Source organism: Pogona vitticeps, chromosome 6, assembly GCF_051106095.1.
Source record: "Pogona vitticeps strain Pit_001003342236 chromosome 6, PviZW2.1, whole genome shotgun sequence".
NCBI lineage: Eukaryota > Metazoa > Chordata > Lepidosauria > Squamata > Agamidae > Pogona > Pogona vitticeps.
Genome location: NC_135788.1, coordinates 12,051,942 through 12,070,175, shown reverse-complemented (window position 1 = coordinate 12,070,175; position 18,234 = coordinate 12,051,942).

Genomic DNA, 18,234 nt, shown 5'->3' with positions numbered 1-18,234 from the left:
CTCTGGCTGCAAAATTTAGGTTTGATTGCAGCCAGAGAATCAACCTACAGACCAGAAAAAAAAACCCAAAATGGAGCAAAAACGGAACAAAAATGGCCGGTTACGGATTAATCGGTTTTCAATGCATTGTAGGTCAATGGAGACTCGACCTACAGACTTTTCGACCTGCAGCCACCGTTCCAATATGGATTAATTCTGTAAGTAGAGGGTCCACTGTATTAAGAAAGATACCACCAACCCATCTAGTGCTTCAGATTATTAAACAAAGCAGTAGGCATCCTCATGTGGTACAATTTGCACAATTTGCTCAAATTCCTTAATTGTGCAGCTTTGTGCAAAAATAAGCCATTTTGCAGATCATTTAGCAATTTCGAACAAAACATACTTCTTGCTGATTCCAGATCTCTTGGGGGTTGGGGGAATGAGCTGGGAAATTCCTTGGCATTTTCAGTGTTCCTCCATATAGTGATAAAACAAATAAATAATTGAATCCTTAGTTACCATTATAGGTATACGCTGTCCTGTTTTGCAAAAGTAACTAAGATGCTCACTGTATGAATGCAGCACTTGAACCATATAATTACAGCTATTTCATCATTTAGTGAGGCCACACTCTTACAGTCAAAGTAAATTAAAAAGTTAGTTATAACACCAAAAGAGTGATGTAACTATTGTAATTTCTTTCAGAACAAAACATGCACTGACCACTTTCATTAAAAGGATTAATGGGTTCAGTTCACATGGTGCCAGAAGAGTTTAGACACATTTTGATGTAGTGTCCAAAAGTAACTCTGACCAATCTTATTATGGCCTTCTCTGTTAGAAATGCCAATTGTTTCAACTTTATTTCATATTCCGAAGTCATAGTAGGAAGAAAAGATTAGGAAGAGCAGCATAACTGACATAAATGAAATTGAAACACAGCTGCATAAAGCAGTAGATATATAAAAATTAAAGTTTCTTACTTTTAAAAAGACAATTATTAATGTCGAAATGAAATGTGTGTTTTCCCCCCTCAACATCTTAGGAATAATGGGGGCAGTAGCATTTAGCTATTATAGTTCACATTCTGAGAACAATCCACTAGGGTATATAATTTTCCTCTTCAAACTCCAATGAAATAAATGAAAAATATGTAGTAACCAGGTTTCCCAGGTCTCGGTGTGAGCTAGAACAGTGCTCCCCAACCTTGGGTCCCCAGATGTTCTTGGACTACAATTCCCAGAAATCCAGGCCAGCACAGCTAGTGATGAAGGCTTCTGGGAGTTTTAGTCCAAGAATATCAGTGGACCCAAGGCTGGAAAATACGGAGCTATGGCCTCAGAGGATTGGCATGTTTCCTCCATCTCTGGGTGATGAGACAAATCTCAGGGAGAGTAGTGCTGGAAGAGGAGGAGGAAGAGGAGCTTAGGATGGTTCATAGAGTTCATCCATTGGTGAGAATGTTTGGTGCCAAATTGTCCAGTTTTGCATTCAAAGACACAATTGAGTTAGGGGAAATGCTGTTTTATTGAAGCATTTGAAGCTCTCGATGCATGGTTAACATCTTTCCTCACAATCGGCAAGTTTTCCTGTGCTTGCTCTGCACACTTGAATTTTCAAAGACAAAGGACAGTAGAGACGTTATCCGAATTACAGAGACTTTCAGAGATATTGGAGGTCGCCTAAAAGTGAGGAAACTGTTGCATAATATCTTTCCACCCCTATTGTGAGATGGTATCAAACCTTGGAGATCCATGTCCACCCATTCCCAACTGGTTTCAGTACTTATCGGCTTATTGCAAAGGTGGTGTTATGTTGTGTTTGTAGAACACGAGCTGAAATCCAGTAATAAGTTGCAGGCAGAGTCAGATATTCAATGCCGTGTAGTGAACAGAGTGATGGAATACGCCTCAGGAGGCCTGGATTTGAATCACTGCTGAGCCGTGGAAATTCTCTGGTGGTATGAAACTGGTAACACGGCTTCTTAAATGTCTCACCTTGAAAGTCCTGTTAGGGTCCTATAAGTCAGTCATGACTTATGGAAGAATTGACTCACCAAATCCCAAGGATTCATTGGGAATACTCTAGTTGTGACTTACTACTGGATTCCAGCCATTGAGGCAGCTTTCTACAGGCCCCCAGGCCCTAGGGAACAAATATCCTCACGTGTCATATGCTGTAGCAAGGCTGTATAGATGAACCCTAGGTTGAATAGTGGTAACTGCTAGTGGCAACTGGCCATATCTGGCTCCCAGGTCTCCACTGTCCTATTAGCTGGATAGCTTTCTTTTACCCAAATTCACACCAATAGATAGCATACCCTTATTTTTATTTATTTATTTATTGTATTTATACCCCGCCTATCTAGTCATTTCGACCACTCTAGGCGGCTTACAACATAAAGGATAACAAGTTCAAGAAAAATTTATAACAATTAATTAATTAAATGGTTCTGCAAGATGGGAAGAATACAAAATAAATCAAATATGCTCATTTCCCAATCAGACTTGCCCAGAAGTAATTCCACCCTCTTGGAGGTTTTGGCCTTGAATCACAGGCAATGGGATGGTCTTAAACTGGTCCTGTAATCCTTCCTTCCTTTCTTCTTTCCTTCTTTCCTGTCGTAGATCAAAAGCGGAAAAGGAGCAGACAGTGCAATGTGACTGCAAAAAAAAGAGGCAAATGTGATTTTCGGTTGCATTAACAGAAGTATGGTCTCCAAATCCCATAAGGTACTAGTTCCCCTCTATTCAGCACTGGCTAAGCCTCGCCTAGAGCACTGTTTCCAGTTCTGGACACCGCACTTTAAGAAGGATGCCAACAAACTGGAGCAAGTTCAGAGGAGGATAATCAGGATAATCAGAGGAATGGAACCCAAGCCCTTTGAGGAAAGACTGAAAGAGTTGGGCATGTTTAGCCTTGAGAAAATAAAATAAAAGAAGACAGAGGGGGTGATATGAGAACAATTTTCAAATACTTGAACGGCTGTCATACAGAGGAGGGGCAGGATCTGTTCTCAATCATCCCAGTGTTCAGGACACATAATAATGGGCTAAAGCGACAGAAAGCCAGATTTAGGCTGAATACCAGGAAAAACTTCCTAACTGCTAGAGCAGTACAGCAATAGAACCAATTACCTTGTGAGGTGGTGAGCGCTCTAATACTGGAGGCATTCAAGGGAAAATTGGAAAAACATCTGTCAGAACTGCTTTGATTCGGATTGCTACCTTGAACAGGGAGTTGGACTTCATGACCTTATAGGCCCTTTCAAACTTTGTTATTCTATGATTCTGTGATTCCTTCCTTCCTGCCTTCCTGCCTTCCTGCCTTCCTATCCTACATTCATTTTCATGGGCTTGTCCCAGTGTCAAGTGAGGTGATCTATCAGGAAAGCTCAGCTATGACATGGAACTGTGATGGCAGAAAAACCCAGAAGGACCAACATGTTGCATTGAAAATGAGAGAGCATTTTGCATGCCCCCCCTTACAATCAAGGAATGGGGAAAAGCAGAAATAACTTAGTAATGCAAATTGCTAAGGAAAAAAAATAGTGTTGGTACGGGGAATCCTTCAAGCTTTTATCCCTTTTTTGCATCTGCGCTTAAAGAAGAAAAAAGGGGGAATATAATTGCTTTGGAGGGGCACAGCTAATTTAATACCAGTTATGAGGAAAGATTAAAGAACTGAACGCTTTTGGTTCATTTGCAAAGAAGAGACTTCACAGTGATACCACTGAAGTTTTTAAACTGTGGGGGAGGGAATGGCTTTCACAGGATTTTTGCTGTTTTTTTTTTTTTTTTTTAAAGGAGAGAATGAGTTGGCACCGCTGGCATCCAGAAAAGACAGTTGATGATGATTGCCTGCACTGAAAAACTGCAAATATGCAATGCAAATGAAACACAGTTACGCAAGGTGTTATTTAGTTGTCTGTGTATTCCCACCTCTGACAATTATCTGATTGAAGGGCTGTCCAAAACGTAACTTTGCATCTACGTGTTACATTACTGTTGAATTGTAATGTAGTTATGGCCTTGTCACCCAGAAGTAGATGGTTACATGTAACTAGATTATTTGTAACTAGTTACTTCTAAGAGCTAAAATAAATGTCCACATATTGAGAAGACTGGGACCCAGTGACCCATCTATTTGTTCAGCCTGCTGTCCAGAAGGCTCAAACTATTGATTGGCAAATTCAAGGCTCCTATCTTAGAGTTCTCCAACTTTAGACTGGGCTGGGACTTTGAGGAGAAGGGAACAGTGCATGACATTTTGGACAATCCATTTGTCACCCACAGCCAGATACACAAAAGAATCTGAGCGGAGAATAAATGTAGGGAAAATACATTACTGTACTTTAAGAAGGCTAGAATAAAGCATTGAGATCTATAAACACTGCAATTAGAAGACAGAAACTTCCTACTAGTTTTGCTTGGAAAAGTTATTTTTGTGCACACTGTGACTCCCAAAATCTCCAGGTGGGGATAGGATCAAAAAAGTAACTTTTTCCAGACCACAAGTGATACAAGAACCAAGTGGTCTAAAATTCTCCAACGGGCTGGGCAGCTCCTACAGGAAACGAGGAAAACAGCCCCACATCTGCACCTCTTCAAGCCAACATCTTAAGCCATGTTGGTCTACCCTGGTGCTCCTCTTTATGGGTCAACTAGTGCCAAAAATCACCTTTTAGGGAGTTCTGTGGGACTCCAACCCACAACACGCTTTCCTTTTAAATAAACAGCCATTCATGGTTCAACTCAAGAGTGAGAGAAGTGAGAGAGGAAGAGGTGCTTATGCTTCACCTTTCCCACATCCTCTCTTTCTTTCTCAGAGTCATGCTCCCCAGTAGCTGTGCCCTCCTACAGGTTTTTTTGTGTGTGTGCCTATTTCTATTGCAGAAAGAAAAGTGGCTTAAAGGTTTGTTTAGAGTGGGAAATGGCCACTGGAGAGCCGGTTAAGACCCCCATCTCCTTCCGCCATTGCTTCACGTCCAAATGCAACAGCTTCAAGTAGCTACTTAAAAAAGAAGAGCAAAAAAAGACAGCAAGTGGGCAAATTAGATAAAATTCTGAGAAAGGTGTAATTCCCCCCCTTAGACTTTTCCATTTTGTTTCTTTAAAAAAAACTGCTTATGATGAGATTCCAAAGGACATACAAGGAAGAACTGCTGGATAGTTGTTGTGGGTTTTTCGGGCTCTTTGGCCGTGTTCTGAAGGTTGTTCTTCCTGATGTTTCCCCAGTCTCTGTGACCAGCATCTTCAGAGGACTGGAGTAGGAACTCTGTCCATGCTCTGTTGCTGTTTGTTGAATAGTTGAGTATTTATAGCTGTGGGAACAGCTTTTGTCCTTTTCCAGGAGATTTCAGGAGTCCTTTTTTTCAGGACAAAAGCTGTTCCCACAGCTATAAATACTCAACTATCCAACAAACAGCAACAGAGCATGGACAGAGTTCCCACTCCAGTCCTCTGAAGATGCCAGCCACAGAGACTGGCGAAACGTCAGGAAGAACAACCTTCAGAACACGGAGAAAGAACCTGAAAAACCCACAACAACCATCAGATCCCGGCCGTGAAAGCCTTCGAGAATACATTAAACTGTTGGATAGCTCAGTGATTTAGCCTTCTGGTTGTGGAGCCAGACCTTGGGAGTTCAATTCCCCACTGTGCCTTCCTTGAGAGGGGATAGACTCGATGATCTATAGGGCCCCTTCCAGCTCTGCAGTTCTAAGATAATTACGATAAGAATGGGCTTTTCTACAGATGCCTCCATTTATAAAGTCTCTGTGTTTTTTAATAGACAGGTGCTCTCTGAATACTGTTTCAGAGAAGTTTTATACTGTTTAAAAACCTTGGCAAGGTGTTCCTTTCATGACCGTTTCTTGTGCTTTCCGTCCTTCTTTGACTCTGTGAGTTGAGGATAAAAAAAAAACTCAGCACAAAGCCTGTCCAGTTAAAAACCTCAAATGAATTCGTGACAGATACTAAATGGGTGCTTATGAAATGGATGCCTGAAAATAAGGTGCCTGATAGCTGGGGGTAGGAGGTGGGGGAGAAAGGAAGATTCTATGAAACAGCAATGGATTATGAATGAGGCATTCAGCATCATGGAGAGAATATGATTACGAAAATCAAGGAAGAAGCCTACAGGAAAAAAAAAACCGAACAAGCCGAGTGTGGCAGCATCTTTGATTGGGCGATGCGACTGATGAAGTGAGGCAGGCAGAGATTCATCAGTCGAAAAATAAAACTATGGAATTAGGAGGGGAGTCAAGGAAGGTAAAAAGTCCGCTTTGGATGAGGTCAAGAAGAGCTATGAGGAGTCATTCTGTCCCCGTTTCCAGTGTCGTCGGAGCAGCAGATGGTAAAGAGCTAATGAAGCTGAGAAACATTGCTAACGGCTTCACAGAACACTTTGCAAATGACACAGAGCGGCGCGAGAGAGAGTTGAGAAGAGTTGAGTTTGTGTGCGTGTGCTCGTCTTCATAGAGGGCATGCCTCATCAGGCCAAGCTGGACACATTTGAGATCTGAGTGTCCCTACACATCACCAAAAAGGAGGACATACATCATTAAAATGGAGAATGAAAGAGGACAGCAATTTGTACAAAATGGCATACGCTCAATTATAGGTATGCATGCAACATTAGAAAATATGTTTATATTTACACCCAACTTGAGGCTTCAGTTGCATGCATTAGCAGGGGTGGATTGGAGTCATTGGCCCAAATCTTATTATTTCTACTGGCCAATGTAAAACAATTGGTGTAAATCTTATTAGTGGATTGCTCTTAAGAAGTTAGTGCAGCACAACAGCAAATGCCTACACTCACTTCTTAACTTGCAGGAATTTACCAATGAGATTTATATCAGTTGCTTTATATCAGTGTAGAAACTCAATAGGATTTTGGCCTATGACTAGGGGCATGTCATTCATTTTTCTTTTCGTCTGGTTTGGCTTGATCAGACTCTTAAGTTCTAGTATTCTCATTCTGAACGTTCCACCTGCTGAATGACTTGCCAGGCCCACAACAAAATTATATTCACCTGGAAAAAAGCCAAGCCAGAAGGTTATCTAAGTTCCTCGTACTAAAGGAAATTGTCCTAGTGCTTGCTAGAATTTTGGAGAAAGGAAGGAAGGAAGGAAGGAAGGAAGGAAGGAAGGAAGGAAGGAAGGAAGGAAGGAAGGAAGGAAGGAAGGAAGGAAGGAAGGAAGGAAGGAAGGAAGGAAGGAAGGAAGGGAGGGAGGGAGGGAGGAAGGAAGGAAGGAAGGAAGGAAGGAAGGAAGGAAGGAAGGAAGGAAGGAAGGAAGGAAGGAAGGAAGGAAGGAAGGAAGGAAGGAAGGAAGGAAGGAAGGAAGGAAGGAAGGAAGGCACGTGCTTAACGATGACTTCTTTGGTGGAAGAAACACCAATAATTTAAGATGTGCAGGAGGTACCATAGTACTGGCCGAAAGCTATAATGACTTGAAATGACTACTGATGAAGGTGAAAGAAAGGCTACAGCTGAACATTAAGAAGACTATAATAATGATTATAAAAGAATCACATATCATTAAGGTTGACAATAAAGAAATAAATACTGTTAAAGATGTTTATATATCTTTCAATTCACTTATCAGCCTAAAAGAAGACTGTAGCCAAGAAATCAGAAGACTGCGTATGAAAAGGGCAGTTATGCATAACTAGAGAAGATCCTCCATGTGCTATTGGAAACAAAGGTTATGATCATTCCAACTGATAGTCCCAGTTACTATGTACAGATACTAAAGCTGAAGAGTAAAGAAAGCTTGGAGGGGAGGCAATCAATTGATTAAAATTGTGGTGCTGGAGGAGAGCTGTACAGATGCCATGGACTGCCAGAAAGACAAATAAATGGGTGCTAGAACAAATCAAACCTGAACTCTCTCTAGAAGCAAAAATTATTACAGACTACAGAGGCTAAACTATGACTAAGGGTTGTCATGCTTTGGGCAAGTCATGAGAAGACAAGACTCATTGGCAAAGACAATAGGGATGGGAAAAGCTGAAGGCAGCAGGACAAGAGGAAAAGCAAGCATGAGATGGATTAATTCCACTCCCAAACTCTGGTTCTGCAGCCAGATACCTAAAAATCTTGGTGGCCACCAAGGCAGAAAGTTAATTCCACTAAAGAGAAAGTTTCACTGTAGAGAAAGGGTGATAAAGTACGTTGAATGGCTGCTTTGATAGTCTAAGGATTTATTTGGATTTATCAATAGGGAAAAAAACTTGATTTCTACAGTCTTCCTCTCTGTACAAAGGCAAGATTAATTATACCTATTTCAGCACAGACAGGTGGTGTATGTATAATTACTATTTTATATTCTAAAACTTCCAGTGATAGTTGGCCTTGGTTACATGTTCCACTTTCCTGTTATTCTTATAAGGAGAATCTTACTGCTTCACTGTTTTGCTTTAAGTTGCCTCTCTTCAGATTAAGCCCATTGCCTCATACCTCAGGCTCATCTTTCTACATATTTGAAAATGTTATTTTTGTCCTCCCTTCGGGCTAAAAGTTGCCACATTATTATTTCTTCATTGATTTTTGTTTTTGAAATTCTCTTTAATCTAAGTTGATCTCCCATAGACCATCCGTTTTATCTGTATTTGGTTTATCTACCTGAACCTAATCTTGACACCCAGGAAACATCTTTTTGAAAACCTGAACATTTGAATTAAGGGGGGGGGGATCTTTAAAACTTAAGTCAACCAAATTGGAAAAGTAAAATCCCTTTGGACAGCAGCCATTCTGTAACACTTCTGATATTCACATCTTGTGTGTGATTCTTCGATTTTGTTTCTTGGTTACCAAGCGGCAGATATACATGAAAAGTGCAAAGTGGTTTTTTTAAGTGTTTGTTTCTCTTTACCTTTCCTTTAATATTAACATTATCTCTCTCTTCTTTTGCTTTGAGGAAAGGACACTCATGTTGCTGCATAGGCATTTTTCTGATTGGTGCAATACATCATAGGACTTGTAGTCCTTGCTCCATTAAGTTTCTTGGTGTATTTTAGAATATTTTACTTTTAAGGCTCCAGTCCTATACAATCCTATTAATCTGTGTAGCTTAAACCCCACTGAATCCGTGTAGCTTAAACCCCACTGAATCTGCATCTGATTAAACATATATGGACAAGTATGCTTCAGCTCTTATTGCATCATGGATTTTGTAGTCTTAAACCTGCACAAATACTGTGCTGTTCTTTCTCATACAGCATATTATAGGATTTAGTGGGAGAAACAATGGATTATGTGAGATGGCAGGGTGTCATTCGTAACCAAGATACTAAGAATACTCATATATTGCAAAAGTATTAAAATAATGCAAAACTGAAAATATCAGAAGACTATAAAAGGGTGGTTTATATAAAGCCTGTCACGAAGAGTCGGACACGACTAAACGACTAGATGACGATGACGATAAAAGGGTGGGCCATTTACTATAAAAGGGTGAGCTATTTTGGATGGGTCATTTCTTTCTGATAAGCTGCAAAAAGGTGCCTCATTCTTCTTTCAAGCAAGTGGGGCTGGAGAGACAGAGGGGTTTAAAAGGAGTTTTCATATTTCACTGTGCGTTTTCTAAAAGCCTTCTTCTGCTTTTTCTTTTGAGTCCACAAACCGAGATGGCACAGACCATTTATCAAAGGAAAAAGTATATTAATGGCAAATTGGACTGGTTTTGCTTAACCTGCAGAATTTCCCCCCAGCCATTTTGAAACATATAGCCCTCCAAAGACTTTCCTCCCCCCTCCCCCAATTCTCTTGACCTTTCAGATCACTTGCAACCTTCTTCTTTTAATTTATATCAAGTCTTAAGTTCCAAGATATGTTTTACCAGCCTTTTGGCATTTCCATCCCCTTAGAAGTAGCCCCTGAAGATTTAATGGCCGGGCAGGTATATTCAAGAGCAACATCTGTCCCCCCTGAGTCATGAGTGTTTCTGGTTTAGCTAATCGCGAAGATTTCTAGCTTTGGGATTTGATCAGCCTCTATGTCGAGTCAGCAGTCTTCTCAGAGCGCTAATATTGTGGGAGGCATTTCGTTTTTATATAAAGCCTGTTGAAACATCATTTAGAGCAGAGGTCAAAGTCTCCTTTGCTTGTTCTGGCATTAGGTTCTACACCAAAGTTTCTAATGGGTTTGATATCTGGGCACAGCAGGCATGACCCCATATGTACATAAATAATGCTTGACAATTTTCAGTACAGGGTCAAAAAGGCATATATAACTTTCCTCAACCATCCCTTCAAACCATGAATTGCTTTCTCCTTTTTCTTCCACCTGGCGTAGCTCCACGTCTCCCAGTTGAACCTCATTCCTGTTCTGTCTTAAGGATGAGTTGAGAATTTGCTTTAGCTCCTTTCAGGTAAGAATGTACAAACTCACATGTTTCTTGATTTTCTAGACAGAAAGAACTTGAGTTTGGTTTTATTTTTTAAGAGGAAGAAGCGGACAGATTTGCCCCTTCGTTCAGAAGCTTCTGAGCGCTTTGTTCTCAGAAATGTAGTGCTGAATCCCTGTGAATTAAACCATATTAGTACTAACCCTGACTCATTTTTCCTTTAGTTGCTACATGGCAGATAAGTGGATTTTCTGTGTGTTATAGTGGAAAGAGTGCCAGGGTTTGAGTGCCTTCTTGACCATGGAAACTCACTGCTGAACTAATTAAAACCACATATTAATTATCTGAATTACCTCAAAAGCCCGACGAGGAACACTAAAAGTTGGTTTTGACTTGATGGCACATAACTCACACATAACAGGTAAGTCTCTACATGATCCTCTCTGTATTGGGAGGGGAACCTATTGAGCAAAATCAAGGGCAATTGCAAATGTACAACTCTAGGCACTGTATAGTCATGGCTGATGAGGTTACCAAGCTATCTCCCCCACAGAAACAAGTAATGAAAATAGTGCTTTCCTAGCTTAAAAAAACAAAAATAAAAACCTTGCTGTACAATTGTTACTCCCAGCTGCTGCCGTTCTGTCCTTCAGTCCTGCTGCCTCCTCTCTCGGCTTGCACTTTTTACCCCGTAGACATTCTCTGAGTAGAAGTTTAAAAAAAAACACAACAGGAGAACTGTCCAGACAGGCAGGCAGGCAGTCAACAACATATCTTTGGTTTAAAGGCGAAAGATTTATACAATCTGAAGAGAAACCAGAGTATGGTCAATGATCGTAATAAAGATTGAATTGAAAATTCAAATTGGTATAAAACAGATAAGTCATAGCTATATCTCCCTCCCACATCAAGGAAATAAAGAACAGACCGAAGATAAACCCACTTGTCATTGCCAACTTTTGGTTCCCAAAGGAGAAAAGGAAGTTCTCTGTTGTTGTTGTTGTTTAGTCAGACTCTTTGTGACCCCATGGACCAGAATACGCCAGGCCCTCCTGTCTTCCACTGCCTCCCAGAGTTGGGTCAAATTCATGTTGGTCTCTTTGGTGACACTGTCCAACCATCTCATCCTCTGTTGTCCCCTTCTCCTCCCACCTTCACACTTTCCCAACATCAGGGTCTTTTCCAGGGAGTCTTCTCTTCTAATGAGGTGGCCAAAGTATTGGAGCCTCAGCTTCAGAATCTGCCCTTCCAGTGAGCAGAGTTGATTTCCTTCGAAATGGATAGATTTGTTCTCCTTGCAGTCCAGGGGACTCTCAAGAGTCTTCTCCAGCACCACAATTCAAAAGCATCAGATTTTCTTCCCTCAAATACAGAAGAGGAATGGAGTAAGGCTAGTAACCATTATGTGAGTATAGATAAGACTATGCTGCAGATCTCTTGACTGTAGATGCTAGCCTTATTGTAACTTGTGTTTCATGTCAGCTGTCCCAAGCACTAAGAATGCACTATACTGTATATGGGAGTGGGCTAGTTACTGGTATTATGCTGTAGTGTCTATTTGGAGTAGAAGTTAAATTGCTAGAAATTTGCAACACTGGATCCATGTGCTGAGTGAGAATGGGGATGTAACTTGTAATCTGAACTTCCTTGCTTTTTGGGAAGCAACTTTTTACTTTAAACCAAATTTGGGGAGGGGGAAAACAAAGAAAGTACAGCTTCTCCACCATATGTCTGTGTGTTAATCTTGAAGAAGCTCCTTTGCTATTTTGTGTAAATCACTGCCACTTAACAATGATTTGTTAAGTGTCAGATCCTGTTGCAGTGCATTCCCGATGAGATAATGAGAAGACCAAAATAAGATGTGTTACAACTAGATATGAAGTCTCTTTTCTTCTTTCTTTTAAACTCTAATTTACACGCTGAGGTGTGACACCAAACAGTTTAATCCATGAAGTTCTCTGCCCATGCCCCACTGAGGAAATCAATGGCTGCACCCTTGTACTCCTACATATTAGGAGACTCAGTCATCTGTATAAGTATGTAGTCCTTTTCCTGTCTCGATTCAAAGGTTTTGAAACTTTGGTATTGACTGATGAAGCTCTAAAAGGCTGACAACCAGAAGATATGTGGCCACCTCTCACATGTACACCTGAAATAGCTCATAGAAGATCTTATGGAGAATTTCCATCATGGCAGATAACAACATTGAAGAGTGGATTTTGCCCAGGATTACAGGAGGGAGGAGAGGCTTTGATTCTTTTTCAATACTGGCTACAATCCTAATGATCTCTCTCTCTCTCTCTCTCTCTCTCTCTCTCTCACACACACACACACACACACACACACACACACACACACACACACACACACACACACACACACACACACACACACACACACAGAGAGAGAGAGAGAGAGAATATGTAGAGTTCTTAAAACTGCATATACCTTCAATCTCTATCTCTCTTTCACACACACACACACACACACACACACACACACACACACAGAGAGAGAGAGAGAGAGAGAGAGAGAGAGAGAGAGAGAGAGAGAGACTGATTGATGGTATGTGCAGTTTTAAAAACTCTACATCTTAAAGTGCAACGGTAAATTCAATTGTTATTCAGTGTTTTCTTGCAAACCGCAACACATAAGCTGGATCCACATCAGGGCTGACTCAAGATATTTTGCTGCCTGAGGCAAAGGATACTATATTTTTCCATTCCATTTACTGTACGTAAAATAATGTGTGATTTCTAGGAAGCAGCATTTTGTCAGCCCCTACTCGCTTTTAGAGATGGGCACGAACTGCCGGTTCAGCAGCCTGACCTGGTTCGTTTCCTATTCCAACAGGTGTTCCACAGTTCAAAGCACTGCCTCCTCCAGCTTGTTCCAAGTGGGTGTTCTCCAGCCGACACCCACTCAGGGAAGCGCCCAAAGGAGGCAGGGCAGAGAAATCAGGATGCTGCCTCTGAGTTGATGCCCACCAGAGATCACTGAATCACTGAACACTGCTTGGAGTGATAAACGAACCAGGACAAAACACCAAACCAGTAGTTTGTGCCCATCTCTACTAATTTTTCTCGCTCCTTTCTGACCTTTATCTCCTAAATCCCATCTCTCGAGGCAGTGGCTGTGGCAGAACCAACTAGTTTGACTATTTTTGATTTCCCACCACCTTCTACCTTCTACCTTCCACCTTCTACCCATAAACTATTATGTACACCAGTAGTTCCCAGCCTTGGGTCCCCAGATGTTCTTGGACTAAAACTCCCCAAAGCCTTCACCACTATCTGTGCTGGCTGGGGTTTCTGGGAGTCGTAGTCCAGGCACACACGAGGACCCAAGGTTTGGAACCACTGATGTATTCTGATGAAGCATCATGGACCTACTATTGCTTACAATATAATGAAAAATCCAACAGCCATAGTCAGCAGCAACAACAAAACCATTATACATGCACAAAAGTTGCATTCGAATGGTGTTAGTACAGGAAGCAGAAATGTTAAAAAGAAGAAGCTTGAGGGAAATAGGCACTGAAGAGATTTACATGGAACTATAATTTACTCAGTCTTTTTCCCCTTCTCTTCCACCCCCCCTCCCCACCAAAGTTTTGATTTGGTAGCTTCATTTGTAACCAGCCATAATGTTCCTTTGTAATCTTCAAATCCCTCTTTTTTATATCCTCTGGGTGCCTTTGATAAGCACAGTTGAGGTTAGGACAATTTTATATGGTGGTTTTCAGTTTAAAAGTCAATTTGAGCACACTGGATGGGAAAACGGGAGGAAAAAAAATGAGCAAAACAGCTACAGAGAGCGAATTAGAATCTGGTGATTTTCTCTTCCCCTTCCTTTCTTACTGTAATAAGACGAAGGGGTGGCAGGGGGGTGGAATAACATTTCATTCCTCCTCCTCCCTCCCCTCACAGAAATACTTTTGCCAAAGACTATGTCAGTACAAAAGCCCAGAAAGTCAAATATGTTGTCTTGTCTTATCACTTCTGAACAGACTCTGGAGTTTGAAAGGAGTTCAGAAATTTGCTTAACTCGCCATTCGGGGAGATAATGAGGGAATCACGGTGCCTTGCTTTCAGAGATGCTGGTGGCTTTAGAGCAACTCGAGAGGCTGCAAGGATAAGCAGAAACGAGATTGCGAGAACTTCCTCATCGCCTGGATATCTGAGATGAGTTCCTGATTAAAACCCTGACACTAATGCAGTGTCCTGAAAAGTTCTCTGTATTGGGGAAAAGCCTTCCAGGCTCAGCATTTATTAAAATACGTATCTAAATGGGAACACGAGGGGACAACCTGGTTCAGCACAATCTGACCTGATTATTATTTACTTTAAGATTTACCAGCCGGCAAACCAACATGGCACACAGCAAGAATGGCCTAGATAGGATGTTGTGACCTCTGCTTATTTTTTGTAATAGATACTGGCTTAGAAGAAGTGGTACTGTAGTAAATTCTGAAGTGCAGGGGCTCACCGTGTTGTTGTTGTTTAGTTGTTGTGTCCGACTCTTTGTGGCCCCATGGACCAGAGCACGCCAGGCCCTCCTGTCTCCCACTGCCTCCCAGAGTTGAGTCAAATTCATGTTGCTAGCCTATAAGCTAGGCGATGCCTATAAGCAAGTCTCCAAGGAGAGTCCAAGAACATAGCTGGGTTGATTCATTCCAGTGTGTTTATGTGTACGTACAGCAGCATACTACAGAATTATATCCAGTTTATTAGGATGAGCTGATATGTAGTCATAGACTAGTGAGATGGCACAACACAATGCAGTGGTAAAATATGGGCTATAGATTTTGTGAGAAACCAAAATAAGAGGGACACAATATGTTCCCAAACAGCCTAAATCTACCAGCTCGTGGTTTCTTTTCAGAGCACCCGGGAGAAACACTTTATCTGAAAGGCAAGAAACACGTTCTAGCCTTTTTGTTTGTTTCTGCCAGAAGCAGGTCTTTTGCACATCTAATGGGACTTAACTGCCCATTCAAGACCAAACTATCCCCAAAAGTTTTGCATTTCAACAGGGGTGTTTACACTCTAATTGTCACACAAGGGACAGCCTCCTGTGACATAAAAAAAGATTCCCTTTTGGTGTTAGGTTTTGAACCTATAAATCTCATCGCATGAAAGGCTGCTGATCTGAGAACTGTCATCCTATTTCCGATTGCACGTGCCTGGAAGTCAAGAGTTAGATCCTTGTAAAAGGATTGTCTGCGTCAAAGTGAAAAGGGAAGTCCAATCTGAGCCGAGCTGACCCACACCAAAGACATTTAACCACTGTCCAGGGAAGCAACCAACAAGATTGCTAGAGTGCCCACCATTCCATAAATCAAGGCCTCGGTGGGCCAACAGGACGAATATGAAGGAAGCTGTGATGTAGTCAGAAAACACTCTTGGTCAGCTCAGCAGATCTGTAGAGCAAAGGAACAAGAAAGAGTGGAAGCAAGGAGCAATGACCTGCCCTTCCACCAGCTTTTGCTAGTTGGCTAACCCCATTAGCTGGAGTGCCTTTCATGTAGAAGATCATTCTAGCTTCACCTTGAACTACTGGCATTTTTTTTTGGAACTTGACCAATGTCCCTCCTCATAGCTTCTTAATCCATCTGCATTTCTCTGGACAATCTAGGTTCTGCCTCCTCCATCACTCGCCTGGAACTGCCATCCAGGGCCTCACGCTCACCTCTTGAACCCTCCCGTTCTCCAAGGAAGAGCTTACTAGGTGAGACATGACAGCCATGAAGAACAGTCTGTTGTCTCAAGCAAATGTTTCTTGTACAGAGAGAGGTTTTATATATTTGAATGCACATGGCATTCTTTCCTGCATGTAAGTTTGACCCACTGGTTATGTAGTAGAGCGGTGGTTCTTAACCTTGGGTTACTTAGGTGCTTTTGAACTGCAGCTCCCAGAAACCCCAGCCAGCACAGCTGGTGGTGAAGGCTTCTGGGAGTTGCAGTCGAAGAACAGCTGAGTAACCGAAGGTTAAGAACCATGGTAGTAGAGGGCCACCTAAGTCAGACACAATGGATGTTAACACAGTGCTGATTTGATATTAGTATATGTGTTTCTCCTGGTTGGTTGGATGGATGCACAGGCAGACAAAAGTCCAAAGTCTTCTGGAAACCAGCACGTAAGTGCACATTACTTCAGCACAATCTAAACACAACACAGTTTTTAAAAGAGAGAGCGGGAAAGTGGGGAGGAACCTCCAGTCCAGGAGCCAAGTTATCTCCCCAGCAAAAATATTTCTAGTCTTGAGATGGCAGCCATTTTGTCTCCGAAAACTCACTTAACTGCGCAGCAAGAGAGTAACATTGCTGCCACTAGAGGGAGCTCTTAGGCTAACCTACTAAAGGGTTTATTGAATCCTATTATTTGTTGAATAGCTAAAAATAATTTTTAAAAATTCAAGGACCTCAAAACAAAAGAGCCATCTGGAATCATGACTGGAAGATATAACCTGATGAAAAGAGGAGTTCAGAGGCTAGTCCCAGATGGACCTAGGCCGGGAGAGAAAACTCCTACCCATCCTGCCCCATGGCGTATTTAAAATATATGGCACTTTAAATATAGGCTAACCTATAATTAGGTCAAAGTTCACATCTAAAAGCTTTGTCCAAAAGCTGTTAATAGAACTGGAAAACATTTACAATCTAGATTATTAATACAGTGAGGATATATATCCACTGACGGCTCACAGCCTATGATAGGTTAATCTCTGTTTTCTTTTGCACTGACAATGTGGTGTCCTTATATGTTTACACACACAATGAAAAGGATTCTTCTCTGGGTGAAATGAAAGAGGTGTGGTTGCCATTCAGCAACACAAAAGCTTGGAGGTGGGGAGTTGTCATGCTGCAAAATACAGAATTTCCAATATTACTAAAGAAGAAAAAGTTGAGAGTTTTGGAACATGAATGCTGAATTGTTCTCAGAATAATTTTCACCTAGACTACGTAACACCCACACACATAAATGTACAAATACAAGCCTTCTTCGTTTTAAAACAGAGAATGCAAAACAGATGCATCCCTAACTAGACAAACTTAGAATGTTTGGAAGATGAAAAGAAGCAGATTTCTCCTGCAAGAGCCAAGTTGGGTTAGCCATGTTGGATCTGATGTGATAGTCTACCACACTGTTCTTTACATCGAAGACAGCTGTTCAGAATTATATTTTTGGACGGAAGCTCCAAAGCCACCAGATCTCATTCGTCTTTCTTTTCACCTCAAACCTTAACAGAGCAGTGCACACAGCACAAGCTAGTGCTTGAACCGTGTGATATTCCTCCTCCCCCATTTTGTGTGAGGGCGAGATGTTTTTCTCTTTCAAAGCAACCTTTATTCCCCCTTTGCATCAGGCTACAACCAACACATGGATTTAAGTCGTAAATACAATTTATTCTCATCCCCAGGGCAAGATGGCCAGGATCTGTGCAAAATAGTGTGATTTCCGCTGTTTTGTGAACTGTTCAAATCTTGGATGACTGCTACTTTGTCGAAGAGACTGAAATACGGAATCCCGACCATCCAGCCCTTTTATGTCTTTGCCCTTCACTTTCTTTAGAAAGAAAGAAAAACGACACAAGAGCCATTCTATTCGAATTACAGACACCTTGAGGGGAACACAACAGCGCTCCCTTGTCTTGTTCTCAGAACCTCCTGGGGAGTTGAAATTCTTCACTGGACGTTTTGTTACATCAAGACAGCCTAAATCAATGAGCACAATGAATTTACCAAGTAAATTCTTCCCATCCTTAGCAGAGCCTTTATTTTCATCAAATCAGTCTGAATAATCATGTCCCGTCAAGTTAATTCTGATTTACAGAGACACTTTTCTGAGTTTCCCAAGTAAACTCAGAAGGGGTTTATCATTACTGTACTTTCTT